The sequence below is a fragment of the Bombus vosnesenskii genome, unplaced genomic scaffold (genome assembly GCF_011952255.1).
Source record: "Bombus vosnesenskii isolate JDL3184/JDL3185 unplaced genomic scaffold, Bvos_JDL3184-5_v1.1 scf7180000013265, whole genome shotgun sequence".
Taxonomy (NCBI): domain Eukaryota; kingdom Metazoa; phylum Arthropoda; class Insecta; order Hymenoptera; family Apidae; genus Bombus; species Bombus vosnesenskii.
The window spans coordinates 2,256,019-2,278,665 of record NW_022882925.1 but is presented as its reverse complement, the minus strand read 5'-3'; the positions used below and the strand labels follow the sequence as shown (position 1 = coordinate 2,278,665).

At 42.9% G+C, this 22,647-nt stretch overlaps 1 protein-coding gene across 2 annotated transcripts in view; it reads left to right on the top strand.

Annotated features, from left to right (window-relative positions):
- Nucleotides 1-3,665: 3,665 nt before the first annotated feature.
- The window catches only part of LOC117243051, a 52,425-nt gene continuing 33,443 nt past the window's right edge, over nt 3,666-22,647 (top strand). The window contains exon 1 of one of the 2 annotated variants that reach the window (XM_033510211.1): nt 3,666-4,596. The gene's annotated coding sequence lies outside the window, so the exon portion shown is untranslated. The remainder of the gene's footprint in view (nt 4,597-22,647) is intronic. The other variant, XM_033510212.1, reaches the window with a different exon arrangement.

Genomic DNA, 22,647 nt, shown 5'->3' with positions numbered 1-22,647 from the left:
CAAGTATAGCAAATTTCGTACTATTTGGTAATATTTTCGCATGATTGCTAAACTCTGATACTGTGCAAATGAAACACGTATATAGAACTCGATAGAAAAACGCTTCACTGGAAAATAGGGGTATGTGCAAATATTATATTTTTCGTAGCCACTGAACAATGTGTTGAATATGAGTTCACATGGTTGGAAAGGTTAATTCGAACTCGAAAAAGTTCCTCCTCTCCCTTAGTTTATATATCTATTTATATATTACTCTCTGTGTCATCGATGTTGTGGCGATAATTGTTCGTGACAGATGCTAACATTTGCACACGGGACAACTCGTTAGTCGCATTATTCAGGATATTCTCTGGGAATTATTGTCGTGGCACTTAACATGTGCCAGTATATCACCATTGGACTATCAAGACAGAGTAAACCTTGCCGCCCGTAAGTCACGGAGTTCCTTCGGGAGTTGCACGCCAACTAGCTACGATAAGAGATAGCTTCAACGTCAGTTGTTTTCGTCGAGGGAAAAGAAGCCAGTAGAATTTCGTTCCGGTGTCGAACATGAGCTAGGTATCGAAAGGAAAGATTGGATACGATGTTGCAAACTGAACAGCTCTGCTTGTAACATGAATTTTCCGAACATCACGAGTAAAATACGTCTACAAAGTAAAAAAAAAAACTCTAAGATAGAGGATTTTCTAATGCGGGATCCTACTTGAGACTTTGGTCCCTGAAACTTTCTATAGTCATGTTTTCTTGGAAAGAAAAGAGCGTTTTCGTGTCAGACGCTGTTACTAGATCATAACTTGTCCAAGAATCTCATTTTCGAAAATCCCCTTTCAAAGAACTTGTTCGGTGGTAAAGAAGTTTTCCGTTTCGCTTAGATCCCGTGATAGCAAGTCGAACACGTTCAGTCGGCGGATCGAAGTTAATTGGCGAGAAACGAAATAATGCAAGTTTCCGATAGTGTTCTGTCGACGAGTTTCGGCGCAGTCCAGACACGAGTACCGTCTCGAGAGCTAATTATGATAAAGAGCAATAGCGTTATCAGATTCCTTTATCCCGAAAGAAACTTCGCCAAAGTCTGCAGACGTAATTATCAGGTGAGGTTGAAGACAGGGGACTTGGTTGAGAACAAAATAAGAAAGAAGAGGAAAAAGAAAGAACGACGGAGCCCTGTAAGTCGCTTTGACATTGAGAACAATGGAGCCAAGGTTTCGTTTCGTCCATTGGGGGAACCAAAACAGCTTCGAGGTTCTAGAGTTCCCTGTTCATCCAAGTTGGCCGAAACTCGGCAACGGCCGGCTAGAAAAGACTGCCCCACGAACTACAATATCCCCGGGGAATCCAATCAGAGCGAGGAGGAGCTTCGAGCATCTAACCTCCGCCAACCTCTCGAGTACAAATCTCGAGCACCTCTCGGGTTGCTCGACGAATAGCCGGAATAAGATTTACAGCGTCTCCAGACTGAAAGAATCCCGCCTTCTATTCAGGATAGAACTGTCAAAGTGTAATCAAGAAATTTTGATTACACCAGCTGCGGAGATCGATTTGATCCCAACGAAATCAGAATCGTATTCTCATCTCCGTGGCAAACGCCTAGGATCCAAGCCCGGGAATGTTCACCACGTGACTGGAATACCTGTCGCGTCGCTCGGATCGAAAATTTCTTAACCAATGAACGAAACGCGTCGGGATTGCGACGAACGCGGATCGGAGACACGCGACAAGGGTGCTCTCATCGCGGAATAATTTCATTCAATTCTTCGATCGATCCCCTTCTGCCAGCACTGCCGAGCTAATACGACTGAGCGCGCCGCTGATCTATATTTCTGGATTGTATTCCGCCGAGCGACATTTCCTCCCCACGACCGCCATCGACACCGAACTCTGCCCCCGCAGCCGCTCACGATCGATTCGAGTTCCATCGAAAAGACCGTGGTACAGCGACGAAGACAGCGAGAGATCGAAGTAACGTCGAAAAAGAACAAAAAAGATCAATACCCCACGTCCCACTTACTGACCCTAACTCTACGAGGCTACCCCATAAAGGCGGCAGGTTCTGCTTCATCCAGCCACCCTAGAGACAGAAAATGGGGAAAGGAAAATCGAAACGGGTCATGCCAGAACCGCGTTACCAAAGATCTGTGTATACTGTGGATTCGCGTTATAGGGTAGTTGCTTGCCGTTACACCGTCGTCACGCGATTCAATCACGTACCATAACGTTCGAAAGCATTAGCATGCACAGGAGTCTAGATTCCAAACTCGTTTGCGAGCAACGTTCCCGGCGCTAGAAAATTCCACGATACACTCTGCAGTAAAAACGCTGAATTCCTGAATTTTTTTATTTGTTATGGTAGATTTTTTACTTCGATATACGATTCGTAGGAATGTGGAGCGTGTAATTTTCATCAACGATCGGCAAAGGAATGTTCGATGCTTTTAATTGCTTCGTGAGATCCAATATACTTCTCATTAAATATTCTCGACAACGCCATCGTAGTTCGAAGATTGATTCGATTTAAAAATTCGGATTTGAATATTCGAACGCGGACAACGGGCAGATATTAGCGTCAATAAAATGTCCGCGGGGAAAACCTGTCGCGTATCAGTTATACCATACTATAATGAAATCCAATTTTGAAATTTGTTATCTTTTATGGCTGCGCACGTAGACGACGAACCGATATAAATTCCACACCGACGGCGCAACAAAAAGGGAACTTTCCAGTATATTTAAACATACGCATCAGAAAAACCTTCGCTGTCGGTGATATTCATGCGTCGTAAATATTCGCGTTCCGACAACGTGATGTTTCACGCTGTCTAATAATTCATTGACGAACCGTTCTATCGGTGATTCAACGTGGAAACAAACCGAATTTCATCTTGTAACCAGCTGTCGCTTCGGCTTCTCTAATTTTCCACGTTTCAGGCTCTCGCCTGAGCCATGGAAATGCAGATGGTAGATTGGCACGGTGAAATCCTTACTGCAAAGCTAGAGATCAGTATGGACTAAATCACGGGAGACTCATGGCTTTGCAAACGCAGCATGGAGGATCAAGAATACGGGGTCTGTCCCGTGTTTGATCACCTGTAATGACATACAGAGAATACGAGGATAATATTTACGAATGTCGTGTGACAAACGAAGACAATTATTTTGGACACATGAGACAGCGCGAACACCTGTCAGCACGGAATGAAATGGAATGGAACGGGCGAGTTTGCGCTCGAGAATGTCACGCGAAAAATGAAGACAACTACGGAAACGCAAGCAGTGAATCAGCACGTTCCGCGACACCGTGTCAGTATCAATTCTTTAGGACCTAAAGAAACCGAGACACGATGGGAACAATGGGGCCAAACCGTAAAAGCAACACGCTATCGATGTGCCACGTCGTAAAGAGACTAATCCGACAAAGTTGATCGATCGTCTTAATGGAATCGCGCGACGCTATTAGATGGTAAGAGAAGAAAAAGAGATATTTTCGTCTGTCCGCTTTCGTGGTATCCAACGAAGTATCGGAAACAGTGACTGTCGCCTGACGGTTCGTCTCTTCCAATCCAGCATCTCTTCGCGACTCGTGCACGACCCCGAAGAGAGCGTATCGAATCGAGGATCTTCGCAAATTTTCGGGGAGCTTCGTTCGCCCACGGATTCTCCCGGGCAGCCGGCACGGCTCAGTATACTGCGTGGCAGCCTGGACCGCAGGCGCCTCCAGTCGAGGGCGCGTAGTTTGCGGTTGCGTGTCTGTGCGGACGCACACCAGTGTGCTTCCAACGAAAAGCGCCCGTACCGTGCTTTTTGGGACGCACTCACTTTTCCACCGTGCGCGTAGTTTGTCGCTCGAAACCGACGTCTCGCCTGCGGTTCAATTCCACGCCAATCAATCGAAACTTTGTATTCGCGAGTCGTCAAATTCCTACTGGAAGGGATAAAGGACATTCGATAAACAAACGGAATTATCGAGAATCCGTTTCGAAACTTGGTATCACCTGCGACCCAGCAGCGACTGATTGCCAGCTCGGCTCGATTTCATTCGCGTCTGTCTAAAGAAGATGGAACTACGTCCGAGTCGGTTTAAAAGACGCGATTCCAGTGATCATGGCGTTGAAACAGTTGCACGAAATTGATCGTCATTGGTCGAGAATCGATCGACGACGACATTCGTGAAAGTCATGGGTACTCGTCTCTCAATCAGGTCGACTGAACGCGGTTGCCCAGCCGTCTGAATATCGTCTGTAACGTTTACGCGCGGATGCTGCTGCTGGTTCCGATTTGTGGTGCACCGACCAGTCGCGCTTGTGTGTGCCGTGTACGCGGAAGATGTACAACGCATAGACCGTTGCTGTGATACGCTGTCCCGCGCGGTTCTTTGCTGTCGCTGCTTCCAAGTGGCTGGTACACGGCGTTTGTGGCCAAAAGAGTAAAGAGATTAGCGGACAGACAGAAAGACAGGGAGAGGAACAAAGGGAAAGATATAGCGTGCTCGGGGAGAGGGAACGGAAGAAGAGAGAAAGAGGGAGCCTGGAGAGAGTAATGATCGTGACGACGGTCGTACGGACAAATGAACACCTCGGCACAGCGTTTGGGATATTCCAAGTGAGTAACTGGCCAACCGAACTTGTAACTTCTAGATACGTACTCGCTTAAGAGCACTCGCTTAGTCTGGTAGAAAGATAGTTTCATTAAAGAACTTTCCTTTATTTCTCCTCATCCTGTATATCCGCAAAGTGGTCTTCTCTTAAAACCCAGGTAGGGAGGGGGCGGGGGCAGAATCATACGGGGTACGACTCAGAAGTTTCCAAAGGCTAATCGAAAGATAGAGGAAGAAACGATCGGATCCGACAAGTCCCGTTCGATCTTAACCGAGTGAATTTCATTTGCAGAATCGTTTCACTAAGCGAGAGAAATTCTTCGAACCGAAAATTGAGATGAAGCCCATTTGCCAAACTGGTTCAACGAATCCCCCAGGGAAATTCGATGAATTTTTTGGCCCTCCCCTCGCCACCGTCGCGCTACTTCTTCGCAATTTTCGTTCCACTCGAGCTCTCAGCCCTCTTGGCTCCTCTCTGAATCCACGATAAGGAATCATTCGAGCGTGTACATTCCCTTGGCTACCGCATTTGGCGCGAAATCCAACATGCGGTTGGCACTGGACCTACCAATGCCGCGCATTCTCCCCAAGCCGGAGCTAGGTTCGTGCTTAACGAGAATTTCTTGGTGAAACTTGTCGGCTGAAAATTCTTTTCGTCTCCCGACAAACTTGGCCGTGTTTGAATGTGCGACAACACACACCGTCAACTCGGCCTTCCTGCGCACCCTGCAACGATGCGTCGTTCCTTCAAATAGCCGCGCAGACCAATTATGCAACGGTGATCGTTAAAGTGAATCGTTCGACTCACTTTAATTTTCTTTCTCTTTTTCGTTCGCCCGAATAAAGTAATATATCTTACGACATCGATCGATGTTTTTTACACAGGAGAAACCAATTTCTACAAGAAGATTCGCGAAAAAAGAAACAATCTCAATGGTTGGATCGAGATAACGAAACCCACTCGGGTTTTATCAGTGCGGCGGGAAAACTTCCGGAAAAATAGGAATTGAATAGGAAGATAGGAGAAGCGTGTACGAGATAAAGATATATCGGAGAATAAAAGTAAATCCTACTCAGGGACCTCCTCTTACACCTGTACGAGAGGACCGACAAGTTTCTTCGATAACCCGGTGGATCCTAGGCGAGGAACCTATTCGTCTACCTTTCAATTCAACGACGGAAACGCATTAATATTGTGGTTCGACAGGGTTCTCGAAATGTTATTACATTATTTATACGATATAAACGGTGCAGCAGCTCCCGTCAGAACGGAGGGAACAGGTTCGAAAGAAAGTCGTTTCTCCTTTACGTTATTTTACGGACACCGTCGTGGCTAGAAATTTGCGGATAGCTCGTGGCTTTGTTCCTCCGATAAGATTTCACTTTCTTTTATTTTTCATCGAGCAGCCGGATGTGTAACATTACCATTTATATGGAAGAGTCCAGGGGACGAAGCTGTGTACCTCTGGACGTCGACATCGAAATCCAGACAGAAGATCCGATACGAAATGGAGAGAAGTGTCGCGAACAGAAGTAAAGAAGCAAAAAGGTTTGAAGACGACAGGAGTAGGTTTCAAATGGTACACGACGAGAGATAGAAGGAGAGGGACTCGGGATACGACTCGCTTTTTATCAACGTTCTAAAGTGCACATTTCTGTAAGACGAATCGCGAGTCGAACGTGGAAAAACCTGCCTTCCTACTTCTTCGTTGTATCCTGTCCCTGCCCCCTCCCCTCCCACCTTTCCACGGAATCGTGTTAAGAAAAAGAAATACGCGAAGCAACTCGGCTGTCGTTCGCGAGATCGGTTAGAACATGTTCCCGTTACATCGTCGAGACAAATTTTTCGATTGCTTTAACTTAGTCGTACGCGTTCGCGAACTCGTAAGCGCTCGAACAAGTTGACATTAGCATTTAAATGGCGGAGAGAAGAAGGACTACGGGCTCGTCCGCTACTCGCGGACTACGTGTCGCGGATTTTACGCGAGAGCTCGTACGTGCGAAACGAAATCCAACGGAAGAGAGAGAGAGAGAGAGAGAGAGAGGGTGAAGATCGGCTAAGTGGAGGACGTGGGACAAGATAGAGGTCGCAAAGTAACCTTTACGACGTTTTAAGAAGCGTTCATAATGACCATGGTTACAGTATCCAGTTACAATGGCCCCGACCGTTGTACCGTATTAGCATTTACACGAAGTTAATTGGCTTTATCGTGGCCCGTGGCGCGAAGATAAAAATGCACGTCGCCCTGAGAATCCATTAAACGAGAAATTCAGGGAAATTCGGGATCACTGGCGGTTCTTAAGAAGCAAAAGCAGATACGAAAGTAGAAACCGCTGCGAGGAACCAGACTATCGGTATGTCGTAATTTTCGTTCAATGTTCTCCTTTGGTTGAACTGGCTCCCTGTAGCTCTCACGGAGCCTGGAAGGGGCTAAAATGAAATCTAGATGCGGCTAAGAAACCACGAGGGAAGGGAGAGAAAGGTGGTGTCGAGTGGTGGTAAAAGAACCAATGATAGTGACGGGACAGAGTATATGGTGAAACTATATCCTCCGTTCAATTAAAATCCAAAGCTACAGCAACGAAGAAGGTTTCCAATGCGTACAATTGTTCGCGAAATTATTCGAATACTTACAGGCACCCTTTATGAATATATTATGAAACGAGACTCGAATAGTCAACTATCGTGATTACGTCGATGAAGTTTGAAGTTGACAAACTTGAAAATATACGCATGAACTACAAGACATTTAGTACAAGTACATATATCACGAAAATCATAGTGTTAATTATCCTTGTCATTACAAGGCTAAATATTCAACGGGAGCATTTCTAAATAATTTTTTACTAAATGTACACTTGCGGTAAATGTCTCTCGCGTTATCAAATTGGTTTGAAATTTTACCAATACAATCAGGACTCTTGCCTCGTCATAGCGCCACTAAATGTTAAAATGTTTTATATAACACGCAACGTATCAGTGTACCTTATAAATAAACATCGCCATTTTCACGAGATGTTTCTTCACTGTCTTCGCTAATCGTGGCCCACCAATTAACCCGCAAGCGTGTATCGTAATTGCCTCGAAGGTTAGCGAATGTCTCGCGACGCGGTTCGTTCCATCGCTAGCGAAGTAGTGGGAGGAGGTCAGAAATGGTAGCAGAGACTATCAGGTGGGAAACAATGGATAAGGTAGAAAGGAAAGCCACGGGTTGGAGAGGGGGTGGTAGGCTGCGGTGGGAAAGGAGGGGAACAGGAGATGTAACTGCTCTTATTTCTTCTCGCTGCCGCCGTGGCCCAGGCGGGAAACAAAAGGCGATCCGACATCAAACATTCAAATTAGAAAACTCCCCCGCCGGTCCGTGGGCCGGATTACCCCCTTTCAGCTTCCCCCCTAAAGCATCAAGCAACCCTCTCTTCTGTGTGTTTCCGCAACCCCGTCGCGCCGCGTTAAACCTTCACATCCTACTTTCCACGAAGCCACACACGATTCCAGCGGTTGCTACAGTTGCCTGAGCCACGTTTAAGCCTCCCAGCCTACTTTCGTAAACCCGCCTACGATTTCGGCGAGGCTCGAGGTAGATCGTCCTTGTGCACATCGCCGCTGGTCTCCTCTCACTCTCTCCCTCTCTCCTTCTGTTTCTCTCTGCGTTTGTGTTATCTCGCGCAGGAGCACGCGTATACCTACATATATGCACCTCCGCGGGCCTATACATATTTGCTCGCGGTCAGAGGGAAGGCTCGCGGCTGCGGTGTTAAAACAAGGAATACGAGAGTACGTCCCACGCGATCAAACAGGGCCACGGTATTAGCAGTCGTTTCTTGCGGAGATTAAAACGACGAAGACACTTTGTCTCTCTAGCCTTGGCTATTATTAAAATTACCCTCCCGCGTTCTATTTTCGGCGGACGTTATATTATACCTGAGGATTAGAGAGTCAGAGATGGGTGGTTCTTATGGAAGTGGCTACAGCAAGGATTTAGTGGTAACAGGATTTTTTGCCTATGTAATCTTGCCTGGATATACGTAGATCGGCTGATAGCCTATCTCTAACTTTTCTTCTGAAAGAAATAGCTAATTGCCACAGGTAAGTATATAGATGTAATAGGCCGAACACTAAATGACTTCTATCCTAAAACTCGCAAGTATTGGAATACTTATTGATATTTAGCACAAATTAAATTAAGTCCTTTTCGTTTACTTTATCGTAAATCTGTTATTTCATTCTCACCATGAAGAGAAGATTCTCATCTTGTAACGTAAAATATCAAAGTAATGTAAAAGTAAAACTTGTTTGAGTTCTGCAATGAATGCGATGAGTAGGTGTTCCAACAGTTATAACTGGTGCTGGAGTTGCTGTATAGATGTACTCGTATTGTTCGGTAGTGAACGTAAAGTCGATTGCATCAATCATATGTTGCAACATGTTCAACATAGAGCATCGTATGACAGGTTCTAGATACATGCTGTTATACGATTTTTGTGGGCAAATTCCGTTACGTAGATTTTTGTGGGATTTATTACCACGCGATTTTCATGTTCGTTCGGATGAAGAGAGATATGGGAATCATTTCAACACGGATGACGAAGTAAAATATATTACGTGGGGAACTCGGACGCAAACTCTTTGAAGAAAGTTTATAAATTAAATTCTCGATGCAATCGATTTTTGCGCACTAAAGGTATCAACAATAAAAGATACGTTTCCAATACAAAATACGTTGTCTATCTTTTATGTATCAAAGATCGTTACAACTATTAAGATTTCTTACCAACAGAGATGTGTTTAGAAGAGTGAACAATCTTAGGTGTTGGTGCAGATAGTAAAACATTCATAAGAAGCTTATAAGCGCGTAAAAAGTTTCATTACTTTTCGCGAGATCCGTAGAAACGCGGCCTGCGGAGGATTCCGGGACGTAACTCACGTTTGCGGCTTTAGCCCGAAAGTTTTGTTTCACAGAATGCGTACAGACTGCCGCGGTAACGTTTCCAAGTGTATTTTCCTGCAAAATCCCGAAACTTTTTTACATTAGCGGAACACATATCATAAATCAAATAGGAAATTCTGTAACTGCTTTTATCAAAATTACTTATCGTGAAAGTCTATCTGCCAAGTCACAATCTCACAGAATGTCGCACAATACAAACGTATTTATCGAAAGTTATGTTGGAAAAGTTGCTCGAGTTCCATTAAGGAATACGATAAAAATTCTCCTACGGCGGATAAAGCTGGAAAGAATCGAGATCTTCGTGGATTATTTCTTTGAAAAATAGCGAAACTTTCATTCGAACGAATATTTCGCAAACACCGGCAACGAACGAAATTTGGTGACACTGGCGCGGTTCGCTCTGTATATCATCCCTCGTATGAGAAATAAATCTGCGTTCCAGATGCTTCCGCGCACGGACAACCTATCCCGGAAAAGTTTTCGCGTTTTCAGCAGAAAGGACCTTTCCCGAGAAACCATCCTACTTTCCTCTTGAGAGGCCTACGCGGTGAAGATGTATTCCGTGACAGGTCGAACCACTTGATGCCAGGCCGAACCCCCTCGTATCAGGCCAGGGAACATATTTTATTTAACGGTAACCGTTACTCGCATAGCCCATGAATTTCTTGCCCTTTTAATGGAACGTGAAATTTTTGATCGCCCTGGGACCCTGTCCTATATACTCGTAAAATTCGTCTATCCAAACCAAGGAATGTTTTTTCAACGTGAGATACTAGGCAGAAATGTAATATGTTTACATTCAAACTTGCTCTTATGTCTACGACAGTTTGCGAAGGGAAATTTATTCAAACAACATGTTTAATAATTCGATGGCAAGGGAAATAACGGGGAATTCTGAAGAGTCACCGACGAAGCGGTTCGACCGGCCGCGTCTGACCATGTAGGTTATCATTCTACTTCGAAGTGCGCGCGAAGCTCGAATTTTTATAATTTATAGAGGGGCGGGAACGATCGCGAGTCCAACGTTGTATGAAAACCTATCCGTTGAAACAGCCTTTATAGCTTTCGCATTTAAGAGCGCACGGTACCCAGGCCAGTAGTCAAAGTCGATTAAGTTTTCGCGCGGATAACCAACGCAGCCCGGTTTGCCTGCTGCTGTTTCATTTCTCTGTAAAAAAAAAAAATTCCTAAGCCGCGCGCGCCCGGCGCGTTCGATAAAAGTAAACGTTACGTGTAAGCTGAAATTGACTTCGCAGCTTCGTGTGAGACGTGCCGGTAATTAGTTCCGTCGAGTCTAACGTTCGTTCCCAAGCCGAGGGCGGAGACGCGGAGAGAAAGGGGGCAGGCCGAAAAAGAGATGGAGTAAAAAAAACAGAGGAAGTTGGAGCGAGCACAACTTGATATACGTTTCCACCGTGAGGCGGAGTTTTAAATGAGATTCAGAGCGAAAGAAACGAGAAATTGTAGGTTTCGCGATCGAACGCTTGGAGAACGGTACATCGAGCGTTGGCGCGAACGAAATTCAAAAGGAAAAAGCTCCTCCGCTGCTTGCAATTTTTCCCCGAGGTTTATCCTCGTCGCGATTTCTCATTGTTCGAACCCTCCTTCGGAGCCTCGTTCTTACACGCACAAACAAAGAGGAACGTTCCGAGAAATACAAATATCTGGCGTGGCAGTAATTAAAAGGAATCCAAGATACGAATGCACTGGTCGTCCGTGCTCGTTCCGCAGATGGTGCATCATTTCCTTGCCGTTTGTCGAGCCTGCAATTGACCTATCTTCCATCCCTTCGTTTCTTCCTTTCGTACCCTACACTCTTTCTGTCCCTCCCACATTTTTTCCTTTTTTTTTTTTTTTTTTAATGACTGGGGTCGAAAGAACCCGTCAGTAGTCAGAGACGTTCGCGAGGATAAGGGGAAAAAATAAGGGTAGAACGTATGCCTCCTCCTAGCCTCCTCCTCGCTCTTTCTCCTTCTCAGTCACCCTTCCCATCGAAATGAAACGAATCGAAGTATTACTTTGGACTCGAATCCCATCGAATTTCTTTTCAATGATTCTTTTCTTTCTCGCATTTTCGTTCCTCCATTTAAATTATCGTCTGCCGAACTTTCGCTATTTTTACTCGGTACGAGACCAATTCCGTATTTTACATTCAGTCTTATTCTCTCGCGAATTTGGGAGGAATACTCGATCGAAAAATACCAGCTATTCTTCTATTCGTACTCGGAACCGCGGTCGAGTATTTGTTTCGCTTCAGCCTGTTGGCATCAGCTTTTCGTTGGAATAAAAATTAAAAAAAAATACGTATCTATAGCGAGCCAACGATTTCGATGGAATCCACGATTAACCTATTCTCTGGCCATCCTTTCGTCGACACTTATCACCTTCCGTTAGGTCTCGAAATCAATTGAACCCCTGGCGAAACTTAACTCTATCAGATAAATGCAATCAAATTCCACTGAAAAATATTACTGAAAAGACTGATCCCACGCTCGCAGCACGAAGACGACTCTAAAGTTCACATACGAGACGCAGTTAATAGAACGGAGAATTTAATCATCCACGTGATTAAGACGAAGGTGCGAGAGTTTCAGAATCGCGCGATCGTAAGGGTTGAACACGTTTCACGGATAAGAACCACGTTTTTCAAATAACGAGTAGAAAGAAAGCGGGAAAGCTCTCGTTCGAATCGCAAACTTTGCATATTTAAGTAAGAATGGCTGACACACAAGAAACTGTCACGAATGGTCCGGCCCCATATTGAATGAAACTTTGTAGAATTAAAAAACAACAAAAGATGCTAAGTACGTATTTTCTTTTTTTAGCTGCTGTAACTCAAGTTCAAGAGTTGAATTACCTTCGAGAGCTCGACCTCTTAAGATCTGACTCGGAAACAGTTACAGATGGAAAAAGATTTTAACACTTTCACCCAAACAGCCACTCGGACTTTAACCATAAAAGTTTGACTGAAAGTCTGGGTGGAGACGAGTTAAAAAGCATCCAATTTTGGTCAAAAAAATGTGTTTCTATTTGTGACTGTTCCCGAGTTAGCTCTTAAGGGGCGGAACTTTAGAGTGCGATTTCACCTCTTAAATTTGAGTTACAGCAGCTAAAAAAAAAAAAAAAAAAAATGTATCTACTATTTTTGGCTGTACTTGAGGGTTGCAAAGCTTTGTCGAAATTGGAGCCAGACCATTCGCGGTTCTCCCTTGTCTGCGAGATCCTAGAAATGAGAAATGCTTACCACGCTTTTCCAACAATGATAAAAGTACCTATATCTGTTCTTGATCGCGTAGCTTTCTGTATCGTTAAACTTTCTGACGCTTTCCCACGTCGGCGTTTTCACCTTTTCACGCTGATAAAGGGAAGAAAACAGTATTTCTGCCGCGATCGAGAGTGGAGGAGGCACGTCGTGAACTTCAATCGTATCAGCCTCCGCTCCGACTATTCCCTGCATAGCTTCCTCTTAAATGATCTTTTTCGCGTTCTGCAAGCCGATTCGACGTTCGTTTAATCAATTCCCATCATCGGCATACACTACAGTGAAACTGAATACGGGACAGGAAATGAAACTTTTTTGCACAGACTCCGTACATTTTTCTCCTTTTCTCAGTCTCAATTTTTACAATTCCTTTTCTATTGTGATATTCATTGTTGGGTTGTTCGGGACGTTCGAAATGCAGGAAAAATTTGAATATATTGTATCTTTACGATTATCCTACCTTTGGATAATATATGCATCTTTATTTTCTTCTTTTTATACATTTAAATAATATATCATTTCAACTGAATATAATTCGTCGTTTCTCTGAAGAATTTGTTCTCTTAGCAATAAATTCTTTCAAATAGACTTTACAAACTTTTCAGCTATTCAGTTTTTTGTCATGGAAGAAATATTTTATTAACCCTGCTCCACCAATATATATATATATATATATATATACCTCAATTTTGTGCATATTCGACATAAAATTGGGACGGAAGACTGTGCGTAACAATAACCAAGCGCTGAAAATACCGCAACCTCTTCAAAACAACCGTCCATTTCCCTACTCTTTCTCATTTCAACAACACTCGGTAAATTTTTAAGGCTTTAATTGCGAACGTTTACGCCTGCCTCCATATAAATCATGTTTCCCGCTCTATTATTCATTTTGCTACAATTTTTCACTCGCCTTTACAGGTTCTATTCACGCATCGCAAGATACACCAGAAGAGATTCTGTTACCTTAACAAACATAGATTTATAGCAGTTCCGCCGTTGAGTTTGCCTCTATTCACCGGCGTTATTATTGTTACTTCCGTTCTCCCCACTGCGTGGATTGTCGAGCCACTGGTGGTTCGTTTCGCATTCAACCCCCGGTTCGACAAGTATAAATTCAACGAGAAGAAATACGCCAGTCCTTTTGTATCGAACGTTATTTCTTCAGTTGGATTGTACCGTTTTTTTTTTTTTTATGCGCGTATCGTATTGCTACGTGTCTAATTGATTCGCCAACATCGAATGGACGAATTCTCGACCCGCGGAATCGTTGTAGAGGGGAACACACACAGTCCGTGGGTTGTTTCCTTGGTAAAAGCATCACGGTCCTGGTAATCGGTCCCTTTGTACCTCTCTGTTTCCTGTGTCCCGCACCTCTGTATCTGCTTCGATTTCCTCTCGAAGAGCCAAAGTAGAATCGAGTGCTCGTGTTTAAATAAAGACTTTTCACCAGACAACTCCGCTCTAAATACCATCAAATGGGGGAAAAAAGAGAAAGAAAAGAATCACCGATAAAATGCACCGAATAATGCCTCTACCTTCGAATTATCCGACTATTCTCATCTTTCTCCCTTCGGTTCGCTACCCATCCTGGTCGAATTATCGGCCACGAACAAGAGAATCGATCCATCGCTTCGCTTGCCCACGGACTTCGCTTCTTACCATACGTTTGATTTAACCCGATCCCATCGAGCCACCCTCGCTGTTAAAGTCTCTTGATAATCGACTTGCCACATCGGACGGTCACCTTTTTGTCATCGCTTCAAGGAATGAAAGGGGTCGAACAGTTTCCCTCCCTGCTGTTAGCACCCAGGCGATAGTCGTCCCAGGGTATAAATCACTTTCGAAGGAATTTACTGTTAATTTGATGGGTAAAGCGTTTAACTTGCGCTACTACTAATATTGGAATACTTAGTCGAGTACTTAACCTACGAAATTCGCGGATAGCTGACGGAATTTTTCATCTCTCTCTCTCTCTCTCTCTATCTCTGTCCTTTGAAAGAGCACAAATGAAATATCGTTGAATGGTATTTCGTAAAGGGATTCGAGGAAATTACTCATTACTGAAGATTGAATCGTTGTTTGATGAGCTTCTACGCTATTGTACGAATGCGTCCGAATAGTTGGAAAATTGTAGGTCAGCGGGAAACTCGAGTCAGAAATTTGAAAAAATGTCCCATTTGTTTGACGAACAAAGTGTTTAACTTTGTAGCGATTATTGGATTGGGAAATACGATAGGATTATTTAAGTTAACCGTACTGAATTCCTGGGGCCAGTTGACATAAATTTTTCCACGCCAGCTTTTGAGAGAACACAATGAAATATCGTTGAATGGTATTTCGTAAAGCAACGCGATAAACTGCCGCTACGAAATTACCGATCAGTTCTGGTCGAATAAACCGAGCTCCCATCCGGCGAATACGCCGTTCGAAAATTACGGATCACCGGGAAGCTCGTGAAAGAAGAAAATCGGTCAGAAGAACAGCGGGCATCTATTCTTCGCGAAGATTATTTTTCTGAGAGAATCGATTTCTTGTCTCTCTCTCTCTTTCTCTCTCTCTTTTCAACCTTCCATAATCCTGCGAGAGCTGTCGATGCATCGAGGAAAAATCCTCTCTAACGAAACATACGAGGATCCTTCGAATGTACGCTACCGTTCATAAGCGTGAACCACATGGATGTTAATTGTCCGAGCACTGTGTCGATTTTGATTATGTGAATTTCGTCGAATTGTACAAATTAATGATAGATTAATAATAATTTGAAGCTACATTTACTATGCAATCATCAAACTATAAAGCTAAACTACGTATTAAAAGGCATGCCAATGATATATGTCATTATGTATTACGCGCTGCACAAATAGTAATTCTAAATATTCAGAGATAAAGACGATACAGTTAATTAAAATATAGTGCTTCATCAAGGCTAATACATAAATCAAAATTTGGAGAATTTCGATTTATTGCAATCCTTAAGAATATCTCCCTCTAGTTTCATAATTAATTATGTTATAACTTCATGTCCCGCGTTAATACGTTTCCGTGACTCAAAAAAGATATAATGAATTTCTTATAACGATAAATTCAGAACACTGTTTCGAGGAAAACAGCAGTAAACTTACTTATGCCATTAGAATTTTCAGCCCTTCCATTAATTATGTAAATAATTTTATAATCTCCGCGTTAAATATCTTCTAAGTACTATTAACACTTTCAAATTTGCTTCCAACTTTAACAATATAATCGCGATAGCCTCGTTTATTACATTATTGCAGTATAGTAGCGCAGTTTGCTTTATTATTAATCGTACAGGCAATTAAAACGGATCTTGCGAAAAATGAAATAAACAAGTGCTCGTACGTATGGAATAAGCAAACACTTTTGAACGATATCGTATACGATGGCTACGTTCTATATGCGGTTATGGGAACAGAAAGTGTCGAGGAAGTGGTGGTTGCGTCACGAGGCAACCCTCATCGTTCGAGAAAGGAAGATTTTTATTATTTTTCCGATAACCGGTGGCAGTTCTGCCGTGTTCCAGCCGACATCGACCAAAGTGGCCGTGCCGGCGGTGCCGTTAATCCAATTTCTCGGATTAATTAAACGGAGGTTGGTTCTCGTTAAACTACTTCGTGCTGGAATCGAGGGTGTCGGTTTGGTTATACACCTCGTTTGGGACGAGCTACCGATCGTTTCAGTTTCCGTATAACGTCATGTAAGAATCTTGGCTATCCTAATGGTACACGAAATCGTCTCGAACGACATGCTAGAATATTCCATGGGAACGTGACTTTCCTTCGGATTCCCCTTCCGGAAGAGTGCTCTGGTATTTTAACAGGACCGTGAATTAGTTTTGTTAGAGGATCGTCGAAAGTATCAATTGATCGAGGTTCAATGAGGCGAGAAATTTTCCCCGAATTATTCTCCCATTAAGTGACTTTTAACGCTTAAAAAGCTTCACTTTTAACGTTCCCTTTGTCTCTATTAGCGACTCGATCTCTCAACCACAGACTGTATTAAACTGACCCCGAGCTGGTCGTCTGCACCGTGGTCAGTGCCAGACGCTGAGTCAGCTGGAATTTTTTTCTGCTATCGCTACTGCGCGTACGCATTTGCAGGAAAAAATGTAGGTCGTCATATTTCTGGGAATCCGGCTGCCATTCATCAACGCTCACGTTGCGAACGTTAAAATCCCCCGTATCTGAGAAAACAATCGAGATATCGGTATCCAACGAGATACGTTATAAACTGCATACCTCTCCTTTATCCTTTTACATGCCACTACGTATTTCCCGAAATCGTGACAATCCTTTCGATCGTATTACTAGCGCGAGATTAGAGTGTCGGCAATCTTTTATCAAGAACACCGTTGGATTTAAGAGAGAACTACCCAAGAGCACTGTTGAAAATTAAAAGAGGAAACTTGAAAGGAAACACGACCGGTCTAAAGGTCTTTCAACGGCGACGTATATCCCCGTCTGTGAACAGGAAGCGACTTTGGCCGATGCTTTCACGTGCAATCGGCGGCCTGATAAAGAGACCGTCCTCGTACGTGGAAATGGCGACTGTGGCGTTCAACGATAACAGGAGAGAGGGAGGGGGGGGGGGGATGGGAGAAGACAGAGAGGGATGAAAGGGAGACACACACTGGCTGAAGTTACAGATTATTCGCGCACATTTACACGACAGCCATTTCCAGGGTTGTTTCGTGGCGGGCTTGAACGCGGCCCGAATTCGCAGCCGAACCGCTATAATTTCGCGAGTTAAAGCGGCAAATAGGTGGGAGGGGGGGGCAGAATTGTAGAATAGAGGGTGAGAGACAAGTTCGGTGGTAGACGCCGAGTGGGAGAACACTTTTGGCCCGGGAACTTTGCTCGTATATTATGGGAGCTCGTGGTAATTGATTTTGCGCAATCGTGTTAAACTGGAAGTAGGTTTCGTCCCCGGAAATCACGGCATTGTAACGCGTGTTCGTGACTTCGGGCCTGTTAATCCCTTCTTCTTCGATTCCCACGCTCAACCCTCGACGTTTGGAAATACGTTCGCGGTGTTATTGCCAATAAGATGCTCACATTTCTTCGCGTCCGGACACCCCCTTATTTATATTACGAACGTATGGCCGTTTGCCGCATTGACGTCTAACGGCTCGGCGTCTCCTGGAGGAGGCTGCGAGCGCAGGCACATCGCGTTGCGTCGATATATTTTATCTAACTATCGTCTTCGCTACTTTTCAGAATAAGAAGAATAATGAAATCGGTAATCTTCTTACGAAAGAGGCGAAATCTACGCGAAGGAATCCTCGAGACAGTCTTCAACTGCAGGGATAATACACGATGGGAGTGAAATTATTCATTTGGAGGTTTTAGAATGCCTCGCGGAGAAGGGTAGATTTTAATGTGATAAAGATAATAATCTGGAAATGTTTGAAAAATGGAATTTTTAGTAGATGGGTAGATTAAAGAAAGAAACTTAATTCTAATTCCGTAGTACAGACCCAGGAATATGTATTTTCCTTCGTCCCATGAATTTTAAACGAATTTGACATGCGTAGGGACCAGGAAACTATATAATGGGCTTAGTCGAATGAATTTCCAGCATATATAAACGAGATAACGAACGAACTTTACAGAAACATTGAATTACAATTGGCTGATTCTGGAAATGCGACGGATTTTTCTCACGCACTTCACTTCTCGCGCGAAAAAGTTTACTTTAATCGGATTAAAACAAATTTTGCGATAAATTATGAGAGAGTACAGATACGTGTACAATAACTTTCCTGATTTAGCGAGATCCTAAATCAAAGGATTAAGTAATTGCACTAAAACACCAGACATCGCGTTTCAGTTGCAGTTGAAATAAAATATTTGTTACTTCGTGAATTATTTTGATACTGAAGACATCAGATGCTGCAGCATATGCGATAACTAGCGCCTGCTGCAAGTAAAAATTGATAATCATTAAGAATTGTATTATTATTAAAATAGTCGACTAAAGCGTGAAAATAACACGATCATTCTGCTTATCGTAACAATAAAAGTCAAAAGCATATAAAAATATCAAAGAGTAAAAATAAATATATCAACGCGAGATATATCACTAGATCAAGGCCATTACTTATTTATAGAAAAACATCTCATTTAAAAAAATGAAACTGTCATTCTACGTTAAGCGCAAATACATTAAAATTCATGAAACAATCGATCGCGAATTTTTTAAGAATCTTTCGAATCCAATTCTTGATTTTTTCATTTTTCTTTTATCATAGCATCCCAAACCACTATGCGCTATCAACTAGCCTCCGGTCGATTATCCGGTTTATGGTTAACCTGCGGTCACTAGTGGCCAGTTTCGCCAAAACGCTTCTTAATGACTAGTTGACTACTGTCGACGTCTCTGGGGATATTCTCCCAGTTCGTACTACTTTTGTGGACAATGTCCATGCCAGGTCGATGGTAGGAAATAATCTGTCATGCAATGAGTTCCCTTTTGAGCCTGCTTTAGACGATCAACAACCTCTTGACCCAAGTACTTTTCGTGCACCTACGGTCAGCCAGTGGTCACCATTGGTCACATTCCCGAAAATCATTCGTACCAACTACACGAATACTGTCGGCGTTTCTCGACCTACCCTTTTCTGGCTTGACAACCGTGGACAATGTCTATCCCGGATCAGCGCTGGAAATAATCCATCACTCCTCCAGTTTCTCTTCGACAATACCTTTCTAGAGTACAATACATATATCGTGAAATTGGGACTGGAAAAATGTCCACATTGAAGGAAGCAATTCTATCATGGGGAACAAAGAGAGTCTTTTTAAGACAACAGCGATTTCCAACGGTGAGAGGAGAATAGAAATTAAAAATTCAAGAGTAAAGTGGCATAACGCGGGGGCGTTAAAAAGAAATATTCTGGCGGAACAAGAAAGCAGTGCGAGGACGTTAAGAATAATTGCAGGAATAAAAAGAATGTAGTGTAAGGACGTAAGAAAAGAATTCTAGCAATATAAAGTAGAGTGTAAGAACAATAAAAAAGGAAACGTAATAATAAAAAGATGAAGTAAAGGTATCAAGGAAGAAGAAAACTGCGGCAATGGAAAAATGACATGGTGGGAGGGGGGGGGGGGGCAGAAGGAAAGAAGTTGGTAGGAATAAAAACGGGAAACCTATAGGGATGTCAAAAAAAAAAGGGGAACTTCAGCGATAAATAAATCAGTAAAAGGGCGCTAGAAAGAAAATTCCAAAAATAAAAAGAGTAGCACAAAGACGTAAAAAGGAGGATCTTAAATTCGTCTCTCAGTTGCCTAATTATCGGCGAGATCAACCGCCCAATTAACAAGGTACACCAGGAACCTTTAAAACGACCAGCTCGACAGATAGCGAAGCCAGTGGAAAATGTAAGCAGTCTTATCGTGGCTTTTCCGGCCATCCACTAGAGTATTCCAGCATGGAGGACAAGCGGGTGGGTGTTAGAAGCGATAAAATCTAGCAACGTCCAAATTTTCTGATGTGTCGCGGGACGCAAAATTACGAGGTTCGGAAAGGAAGATGAAAAGATACGCGCAGTCATGTCTCGTGGCTTCTCTTTTCTTGCGAGATGGCAGCGTCACGACCTAACATATACGACTTTTGAACATCCATATTTGATCAGCCGTATTTCCTTCCTATCATGTATAGTATATATTTTTCCACGACGAGTAAAAGGTCTTACCGATCTCCAGTTTTGACCTGCCCACGAAGTTTCTCACGAGCTCCATCGCTGACCCTGTTCGACTTTTACTTGAAACTTCTGCCCCCTGCTTCCTTTCTGGCCTCGCATCCGCTGCCCCATCGGCCTGTCGCCACTTACCCTAACTTCTACTTACTTTCATTTTTTTTCCTCTTTTTCTTTTCCTTTTTTTTTTTTTTTTTACTTCTTGCGCTCCCATTTGCCTGTGTTCCGAACTCGAACGAGGTCGTGCGAGGCGTATTTTAATACGAGCCGAAACGTGTCTGGCAGATGCAAACGGATGGCAGACGTGCACTGCAAGAATAACGCTTGCACAAACGAATTTTCGAACGGAAATTGCATATTTGTCGAGCTTCCTGGTCAGATAGAGAGACAAATAAGAAGTGGATAAGGCAGGGTTATTTGTGTCAAAGAGGATAATTTTTAAGCGATTTATGTTTGAAAAGAGAATATTCCAGTCATGATGAACAGTGACTTACAATATCTACTTTCATTGAAAGCCCGGTAAGCTTTCGTAGGCGTACGAGCATGTAACTTGTACTGATTAAAAGAAAAGCATGTTCAACTTACAGTTGCTATTATCCTAATTCAGTAGCGTGTGTTATATTACTTTGTCTGTGGAAGTTATTTCGTTGCTTATTTTATTACTTCTTATATAATACTTTCACGTTCGAATTATCTTCGCATTTTTAATACTAGTTGTTGCAGAGCATAATGTACCCGATATTTTCTCATTCTTTCTTTATTGCATTAAAGACTAACGATGTCTCGTAATTTACAACAAATTTAATTATCCCGTACAAAGTTGAAGATTGAGTTTTAAAACGTTGAAGTTTAAGTAACTCGAATAACCCTACGTTATTATACGATTAATATGTCTGATGTAAGATTTGAGCCTTCGACATAGTGATAAAAGAACGGGGAATTCAAAAGGAACGATTTAGAAAATAATTACTAGCTGGAGAAGTTCGTAGCGAAATTTAAGAAATTTCATTAGAGAAGTTATATGCTATTCATTTCAATGACCTTTTACCAACTATCGACTAGCTGCGCGAGTTCTTTTTCGAAAAGTTCTCATCATTTTCAATAACGAGTTCCTTCAAGTAGATTCTATTTACCTCTCTTCGAATCCTCGGAGTCCAATTTACTAGGTATAATTAAAAGAATTTTGCAAAGCTAAAAGAATAGACGATAGTGTGAATAAGCGTAGAGTCGCGTCCCGTGAATCGAAGTGATGATTTAAAATCTCTTGGCTGCTTTCGTCGACGTTATCTCGAAAAATGAAATTAATCCATCCTCCTTAATCTCTTTTAGTATGCAACTAAAAGCAGAACTTTGCACTTCGCCAGTTCCATCAAATACAAGATAGATGCATCGAGTTGTCAAACACGCCACCAACTTTCTAAACTACCTAGTATTTCTTTATCACAAAAATTTCCCGTATAGCGGTTTTCGAGATGTGAAATTTATTCTACGCGTATATTTCACGAATTGTCCGAAGTTCACTCATGGAAGCTCGGAATGTACTGTGCACGGATTGAATAATATTCGAACGAACGACCCTGTATACGACTTTAAACGATCTCTAGGTAATTTAGAACTTAAGAATGTTTCATTACGATTTAATAATCCCTATCCTTTATTTTTATTTCCTTCACACGTGCTCGAGAAACAGATTAGACTTTCCAAGTGTGGCGACGTACGGCACAAAAACTCGCTTAAAAATGCATGGAACGAAGGAGACCTTTCCGGATTAACGACATGATTGTTTTTAATAGACTCCTGATTACGTGGCAACTAGTTTGTAGACTTTGAAAATTGCATGAGAGAAAAGTTTACTTTTTCCACGGAAAACCCCCAGCCGTCATTAATTTCCAGTTTTTCCTTATTGTCGCGTTCGTAAATTTTCGCAGCCGTGTCATTGGACTCAGGAGGTTGGTCGCGCGGTATTTTCTAACGTTAATCAAAACGTGTCAGCGCGTTCCTGATATTCCTTTAGCGAGGATTCGCGAAATCCTGTTTCGTATTCCGCGGCAGTGTCCGCGACGCTATCTCCACCAGTGAGCAGAGTTCATCCGATAAATCTCAATTTTTATTCAGCAGCTCGTGAACC